We start from the raw sequence: 9,264 nt of genomic DNA, 5'->3' as shown, positions 1-9,264 counted from the left end.
AATTACCATATGATCCAGCAATCCCACTACTGGGCATATACCCGGAGAAAACCATAATTCAAAAAGACACATGCACCCCAATGTTCATTGCAGCACTATTTACAATAGCCAGGTCATGGAAGCAACCTAAATGCCCATCGACAGATGAATGGATAAAGATGTGGTACATATATACAACGGATTGTTAGTCAGCCATAAAAAGGAACATAATGGGTCATTTGTTGAGACATGGATGGATCTAGAGACTGTCATACAGAGTGAAGTAAGTCAGAAAGAGGAAAAACAAATATTGTATATCAACGCATATATGTGGAACCTAGAAGAATGGTACACATGAACCGGTTTGCAGGGCAGAAATAGAGACACAGATGTAGAGAACAAACGTATTGACACCAAGGGGGGAAAGAAGCGGGGGGGTGGGGGTGTGATGAACTGGGAGATTGGGATTGACATGTATACACTGATGTATATTAAATTGATGACTAATAAGAAAAAAGAAAAAAAAAAGTGCTCATAACTTAATAAGAAAAAAAATCCAGAGGATAGAAATGCAATGGAAATAGAGATTCTCCAAGTGAATCTGAGTCAAATCCAAACTGTAAAGAGCAAGAACTGTGCCTGATAGTGATTCCGTATTTCTGGACAAATGTTAAGAGTTCACTTATCACTACCAAAGTCAGGTACATGTCCAGACACTCATGTTCATTAATGTTTTTCTAATGAATTATATATGGTAGAGATAAAATGGTACAGTGAAGGACATTACTGTCAGAAGATCTTGACTCTAGTTGAAGTTCTGCTACTTACTGCTGCCTTGAACAAGTAATTTAACCGTTCCAGGACTTAATTTCACTATTGTAAAACAAAATACTGACCTCGATAATCTTTAAAAGACACTTCCAGCTTTAAAATTATATCATTTCATTGAGAGTTAAGAGCATTTTAATGAACTGTGGTTAAAAAATCTCTGTGTGTTTATTTACAGCCATACATACACATATACATACACACACATTACTTTGGAGAATTGGGTTCCCTAAATAATGAATTGTAGTAAGCCTATCAGTTACTTGTATAAAAATGGGTGGTGTTTCTAAAGTGCTAAAGCAATTTTCTTGCCATTTTACTATCTCCTCCTTTTTATTTATAATACTAATTACTATGTAAGTTCATCCTTTATGTGAAAAAGTATACGCATGTATCTGTATATCTGCCTGCCTGCCTGCCTGGTGTCGTGGCCCAAATTATTCACTAATATCATGTATGAAATACAGAGTTCAAATAATGATAAATCATTACAGTGACAAATAAAATCAATATTCAAAATAGAAAAATTCAGGAATTCTATAAATACAAAATGACCAGCAAATCATCTCAGTCTAGTCATGTGCTTCTGAAAACGTGGAATGTCCTTATCTACTGTTCGCTTTGTCTACAGGTAAAGAAAAGCAGTACCTTTTTTTTTCTTTCAGTCATGTATGCTATTTTCCAGCATGGGTACCCACTTCAGATCAATCACAGCCAATCACATAGCTGATGGACAGAGTATATTTAGAACTTTTTCTCTATGTCAAAATTCTAAAGGTAAGTTCTGCTTTTCACATGACCAACAGATATGCAAAAGGCCAGTTAAAACGGAAAAGCAAAATCTGAATGTAAGCCAAGACTCATCTATAAAGTTAGACCATTAACTTCCTTGGTTTCTTTACTACCATGAAATTCTCATAGTAATTTCAAAAAATTTTAAAACATGACTCATACAAATAAAGAATGTCAAAAATTTAATAACTCGAGGAAATTACTAAGATGGTAAAGCTGGCTAAAACATTTTGAAGAACTGGTCATTTACAGGCGTTTAAAAAGGAAGGTTAGAATAAATTAAGTTACATATAAAATGAGTTAATGTCCCATGGAGCAAGAAAAAACACAGGACATGGAAAACCATGGAACCTTTAATCAATAGTAAACAGAGAATCAAACAAGGGTGCATTCCTCTAAATAACTGAATAATTTTTGACGGGCCTGTTAACAATGTTTCAGTATGACACTGTAAGGACATGCTGGGGCTTCCCTGGTGGTGCAGTGGTTAAGAATCCGCCTGCCAATGCAGGGGACATGGGTTCGAGCCCTGGTCCGGGAAGATCCCACATGCTGCGGAGCAACTAAGCCCGTGCTCCACAACTCCTGAGCTTGCGCTCTAGAGCCCGCGAGCCACAACTACTGAGCCCACATGCCACAACTACTGAAGCCCACACACCCAGAGCCCGTGCTCCGCAACAGGAGAAACCACCGCAATGAGAAGCCCGCACACTACAACAAAGAGCAGCCCCCTCTCGCCGCAACTAGAGAAAGCCCGCGCACAACAACAAAGACCCAACAAAGCCAAAAATTAATTAATTAATTAATTAATTAAAAAAAAAAAACAAAAAAAAAAAAAACAAGACATGCTGTTCTCCCAGACCTTATATGCCTTATTTTCATGTTTTGGAAAGTCTTTCTTACTTTTGCAAAGTACGGTTTTTTTTTTCCCATATAGTTTGCTATACCAGTATATATCAAAGATATAGCTAATGTGCTATGAGAAAAAAGAAGAAATAAATGAGGAGATGAGTTTGTTACACAATCTCACAAAAAGGCAACATATTTTAGTTACCTATGCATGGGAATTCCATACCTTAAGAAATTTAACTTGTCCAGTTATAAATGTCATGCCATAAAAATATGGTATTATAAATTTCAAAAATACTAACAGATAATTGTATAACTAAACGGAGATACCATTCTCATTTTAAAATATGTTCATTGAAATTATGTATATTTTAAATAATTACTTAATGTACTGAGCCGTGATAAGAAATGAACTGCTTACTTCCAGAATCAGTGAGCTTGTCATTAATCAGTACGTTAGGATTTTGGTTGCCATAACAACATAATACAACTTTCATCATTACCATAAACCCAGCACTTCTAAAAATAACTTATTTCAACATTCAGGTTCTGTGATCACTAAAACTGAGCTTTATTACAGCGCCACAGTTAAGAGTGCAATCAAACACTCCATAGGAGAAAAGAAGGTGTTAACAGTTTAAACCTGAAAAACTAAGAAAAAATATACTTATAATAGACTGGTTTAAAAATGTACATTTTTGATTTCTCTTTATCACAATATAAACACCAAAGATGCCATAATGAGTCAGCTTTCTGTCATTCACAGTAAAATTAAAGCATATTTTAGATGAGACCAAGGCACATATCTCACATAAGCCTTATCTATCACACATGCCTAACATTTCTGAGCTTCCTCTAAAAATAATAAAACAATGTAATCTCAACATAGAAAGAGTTAATAAAAATACAGTACAAGCTAGTGTTAAAGAGAATAGGCTCTGTAATACTGGATTCGAATCTTGGCTCTGCTTCTTGCTAATTGTTTCACCTTGTTTCAATTATTTAACCTTTCTAAAAATGTCCTCTTCTGTAAAATGGAGGGTTAAGTGAAGGCAACCCTTTCAAGGATCACTCTAGTTGAGATGCTAAGATTAGATTGTAGAGGCTGGTGTGGCAATGACAGAGAGAGCAAGGGCAAAAACAGAACAGACCCAAGGCTAACATGATAATCCAGGCACAGATGATACTATCTTGGACCAGAGTGGCAACTGTGGAGATGGTCAAAAGTGACCAGAGTCTCCTCTCATATATTTCTTTCTAGATAAATATTTAATAAAACGGTTCCACGGAAATTTTGACTGGAGTTATGCTGAATTTACAGATTACTACACTACATACCCAGTTAGAGATGAATACCATGTGTCCATGCTGGAACACTGGAAATCTACAACAAACATCACACTTGATGATGAAACATCAGAAACGTTAAAGTTCAAAAAAAAATATGCACACTCACCATTACATCTACTGTTTACTTTGGAGCACCTAGCCAATACAATGAGTTTAGTCATAAAACTGAAAAAAATTAATGAAACTCATTAACTTTAGATGTCTGTACCAAAAACAAAAAATCAAGGCAAACAATTGATAAACTAATAAACAGAACTAAGAGTTTAGTTAACTGGCCAGATTCAAAATTAACATAAAATTTAGTACTTTCCCTGTACATCAGCAATATCTAATCAGAACATGTAATGGAAAATATAAAACCTTATAAAAGGTACAGAACTGTTGCCTAGGAATAAACCCAATAACATACATGGAAAATTATATGAAGAAACTATAAATCATTACTGAAAATTCTAAAAGAATATCTGGATAAACAGGCATACCATGTTCATAGATGGGAATACTCACTAGTGGCTTTCTTATTTTCTTTTTGTTCATTTTTACACTAGCTTGGTGAATGTTTTATATGCACTTTAAAAGAATGTTATTTTCCATAGTTGTGTGTGGTATTCTCTTTCTATTGGGCCGACCTGATTAGTGACATTGTTCAGTTCTTTCACACTGAGCTAGTTTTCTAATTTTCCTATCAATTATTGACAGAGGGTTGAAATATCAAAATAAATGTCAATTTATCTATTCTTCCTCAATTCTATAAACTTATACTTCATGTTTTATGAAGCTCTGCTACTAGTTGCCCATATTTACTATTATATCTTCTTCATGAATTGATCCTATTATTGTGAAATATCCCTCTTTATCTTTGGTGTTCTGTCCATCAGTAATTTTTCTAATATTAATATCAGAATATAGCTACTTCAACTTTATTATAATTTTTATTTGCATGGTATATCTTATACCATATTTTTAAACTGTGTCCTTATATTTAAAGTGGATTTCTTATAGAAAGCAGACAGTTGGGCTGCCATGCTTTTTCACCCAGTCTAATACCTCTGCTTTTTAACTGGAGTGTGTAGTTCTTTTACATCTAATATAGTTACTTATAAGGATGAATTTAAGTCTATCATCTTGTTACTTGTTTTATATTTGTTCCATCTGTTCTTTTGTTCTCCTTTTCTGCCTTCTTTTGATATAACAGTTTTTTTAACATTCTATTTTATCTGTTGGCATGTTAGATAATACTTATTTTAGTGCTTGCTGTAAGGTTTACAATCTACCTTCAAACAATATTATACACTTCATGAGTAAACTTACAACATCACAACAGTATACTTCTACTTCCCTCCCACTCCATCTTTTGTGCTTTTGTAGTCATAAACTTTATTTCTCTGTTAAGAACTCCACAATTCAGTTATTATTTTTATTTCAAACGGTCTACTATCTTTTATATTTAGCATTTCCTGCACTTGTCATTCCTCTGTGTAAATAGGAGTTTTCTTCTGGTATCACTTTCCTTCAGCCTGAAGAACTTCCTTTATCATTTCTTGCAGTATACTGATGATAAATCCTCTCTACTTTTATCTTATCTCAAAATTTATTTCGCTTTCAGTTTGAAAAATACTTCTGATGAATACACAAAGTTGCAAGTGTTTTATCATCCACCTTTTTAAAGATGCTATTCTATTGTTTTCTGGTTTGAACTGTTTCTAACAAGAAGTCAGTAGTATACTTATCATTGTTCCCCACATATAATACATCTTTTTTTCCTCTGGCTGCGTTTTAAGTTTTTTTCTCTTTATCACTGGTTTTCAATAATTTAATTATGGTGTACCTTGGTACAGCTTTCCTTGTGATTTATTTAGCTTCTTCAGTCTGTGGGTTCATGTTTTCCATCACATTTGAAAAAAATTCTTTTATGCCTTCAAATTTTTTATGCCTCAATCTCACTATGACACTTCACTTACACCTGTATTAGAATGCTTATTATTATCTCACAATTCACCTAGACTCTCTTCATCCTTTTTCCAGCTTTTAATTTTTTTTCTATCTGTGCTTCCATTTGGACAATTTCTATTGTCCTTTTTTCAAGTCGACTTATCTTTCCCTCTAGAATGTCCAACTGACAGTTAAGCCTATCCAGTGAGATTTTCATTTTAGATACTGTGCTTTTCAGGCCTAGAATTCCCATTTTGTAAAATTCCTAACTTTTCCTCTCAATATAATTTTTCTTTAAGTCCTTGAACACACTTAAATAGTTGTTTTAAAGACCTTACCTGCTAATTCTGTAAACTCTGTCAGTAAGTCTGTTTCTACTGACAGATTTTGCTTCTAGTTTTGGTTCATATTTTCCTACTACTTAAAACCTAAGTGTTTTTTTAAATTGCATGCTCAGCATTATAAATGCTACACTGTTGATTATCTGTATTCTGTCATACTTACAAGTGCTAAGTTTTGTTCTGGAAGGCAGTTAATTTAGTAAAGATCCACGTGATCTTCTAGAGGTTTGTTTTTAAGCTTTATTAGTGTGAGTCAAAAGTAGCCTTTACTGTAGAACAGACTAGCCTTACTTTTAAGGCTTGGACTTTCCAAGGTCTCTAAAGCACCGTTAGGGACTGTTTCCATTAGTCGTTATTTCTCTGGTAGGCTCACCCCACACCCACTCCCAAACCTGCGTTATTTTTGTTTACACAGGTATTCCTGAGAGTTAAAGACAGGTGGCTTAAAAGGAGGCAGTTAAAGAGAAGAAAATTATTTCATTTACCTCTTTTAAAAAATCAAAGTAATTCTTTTTAAAGATACCTGCTTTGTTTCTAGCATATATAATAGAGAAAGATTCCTGAATAAAATAATCCTCAAATCATATCCACTTTTCTACATGCTCACTTTAGGAAGTATCTATAGTCTCTTTATTTCTTAAATTACTCATATAAACAATTCTGACTCAGTAAGAAAAGACACTGAGAGTATTTTATAAATAAGCACAGCTGTGGTTTCTGTAGTCAAACCTCTATTTTTATACCATTAAAAGGTAAATGTTGGAGTCCGGTGCTGAAAAAAGAACAACGCCCTTCTAATTCATCACAAGGAAGGAAGAATTCTTTAAGGATATTTTAATTTTCTATTCTTTTCTTCATTATCTATACAACCTCACTTTCTGGCTACCTAAATGTATTCAATAGTTTATTCCAAGGATGAAGTGCTCAGTCAAAATCTCCTTTGAAAGGCAATCAAACTACAAGACAAGAAAAAGGGAGACAAGAATGACAGGTGTCCCAAAGGTACTGCAACCACAGAGACAAGCAAAGTTCAGGAGAATATTAACAAAACAAAATGAGACAGGAATAAAAAAAAGAAAGTTTTACATTTCAAAGCTCTATTTCAAAGAAACAATTGACATTTAAAATACAATATGAATAGAAAGAAATTGAGAACATAAAGACATGAAAATAAAATATTTTTGCTTAAAAATGAATTATCACTTTGAAAAGGTTCAAAATTTAACTAAATGAAAGTTATCTCCTATTATTTCAAATGCTTTAAAAATAAGATCAAATATAATACCAAGCCTATACAGTAGGAGAAATAAGAACAGAAAGTATTTTTGAGGGTAGGACCTGCCATCAATCAAAAAAAGGGGAAAAAGCAGTTAGAAAATCTGCTTTAATGTTGAATCTTAAATGTGTTAAATGACTTACATTTTCATAGCAACCTGATTTTTAAAATAAGTAGCCAAACTGATACCATAATTTTTCTTCTTAAAAAAACCTGAAAATACATTCATGGGTTACATTTAATTTTAGAATACTTTGCAAAAAACATTTTAGAAATTTTCCGAATGAAAGAAGGGGTAAATAGGTACTGACCAATTCTTAGTTGCACTATTATTTACATAAACCATATGTATATCTCAATTTTTTAATATCATTATAATTAGTATGAATTTATAACAGGATGTTAGGTCCATACTATACAATCAAAATACTAATTTACGTTTAGATTTTTAAGTAATGTACCCAAAACGATGTTCATTTGACTCTGTTAATAAAACAGAGTTGGCTACAAAACACTTTGAAATTTTTACAGAAAAAGACAATATAAACTAAATTAAAATATAAACAATAATGTGAAAAAATATTTGCAAATTATGTAACAGACCAATTAGACTTGATTATATTATCCTAAATATAGAATGAGATCCCACAGAAATTATTACCACATTAAATTATTACTGTTAAACAATGGGACAATAAAAGTGGAAAGCTAAAATATTTCTTCAGTGACAGAATACAAACATTTGATTTGAAATAAGCATTTAAGCTTTAGAAAATCTGAGAAGTCCTCAGAGATAAAGAATTCAGATAGATCCATATAACGTGCTTAATCCCACTGCTAATTCAGTAACTTTATTTTAAACTCTTACTAAGAAAAAAGATCTATTAAGAGGTATACTTGAGTATAAGGACATATACTTTTAAATTTTGATAAATGTTGCCAAATTGACCTCTAAAAGGATTATACTAATTTATAATCTCACTGACAGTGTAAAAATGCCTATTTTCCCAGACCATTTCAATTGCCATATAACAAAACTTTTTATTTTCAGTAATTTAATAGGCAGAAATTCTCACCGCTGTTTTAATTTGCATATTTTGATAATTATCTTCTATGTTTGCCATTTGCATTTCTTCTATGAACTGTCCAAATATACGGTGCATTATTTTGTACTGATTTGGGGGATCTCATTCTATATTAAGGATAATACAATTAAGCATAATAGGTCTGTTATATAATTTGCAATTTTTTTCCACATCATTGTTTATAGTTTAATTTAGTTTATATAGTCTTTTTCTGTAACAACTTTGAAGTGTTATGTAGCCAAATCTGTCTGGTTTTTTCTTATGGCATCTGGACTACATGCCATCCTTTAAAACACATTAAAATTTCCCCTCAATCATTATAGAGTCAGACCCCAGTATCCAAGGGGGACTGGTTCCAGGACCCCCTCAGATATCAAAATCCAGGATGCTCAAATCCCTTATATAAAATGGCACAGTATTTGCATCTAATCTCCACACACCCTCCCATAAACTTTAAATCATCTCTAGATTACTTCTAACACCTGATACAATGTAAATAGCTGCCAGTGTGCAGCAAATTCAAGCTCTGTTTTTTGGAACTTTCCAGAATTGTTTTTCTGTGGGGGGGGGGCAACTATTTTCAATCCGCAGTTGGTGGAATATGCGGATGTGGAAACTGCAGATATGGAGAGCTGACTATTAGGAAAAGAATAATGGTATGTTTTATACTTAGTGATGCTCCAAAGAATTCAACATTCAAATACTAAGTACTGAAATGTGTGGTTAAATATAAAAGAACTGCAGGTATTTGGTTAAAAAAAGTAACTGAGGGCTTCCCTGGTGGCGCAGTGGTTGCGCGTCCGCCTGCCGATGCAGGGGAACCGGGTTCGCG

At 33.1% G+C, this 9,264-nt stretch overlaps 1 protein-coding gene and 1 long non-coding RNA gene across 2 annotated transcripts in view; both read right to left on the bottom strand.

The window, feature by feature from the left end:
* The window catches only part of COG6 (component of oligomeric golgi complex 6), a 73,386-nt gene that overhangs the window by 8,023 nt on the left and 56,099 nt on the right, over positions 1 to 9,264 (bottom strand). The gene's annotated exons all lie outside the window — the stretch shown is intronic.
* LOC129392666 (uncharacterized) overlaps positions 6,706 to 9,264 on the bottom strand; it is a 4,526-nt gene continuing 1,967 nt past the window's right edge. Inside the window, exon 3 of the long non-coding RNA XR_008618951.1 lies at positions 6,706 to 7,027. This is a non-coding gene — a long non-coding RNA (uncharacterized lncRNA). The remainder of the gene's footprint in view (positions 7,028 to 9,264) is intronic.

Source organism: Physeter macrocephalus, chromosome 13 (assembly GCF_002837175.3).
Source record: "Physeter macrocephalus isolate SW-GA chromosome 13, ASM283717v5, whole genome shotgun sequence".
Lineage (NCBI taxonomy): Eukaryota > Metazoa > Chordata > Mammalia > Artiodactyla > Physeteridae > Physeter > Physeter macrocephalus.
This window is presented reverse-complemented; position numbering and strand designations above follow the sequence as displayed.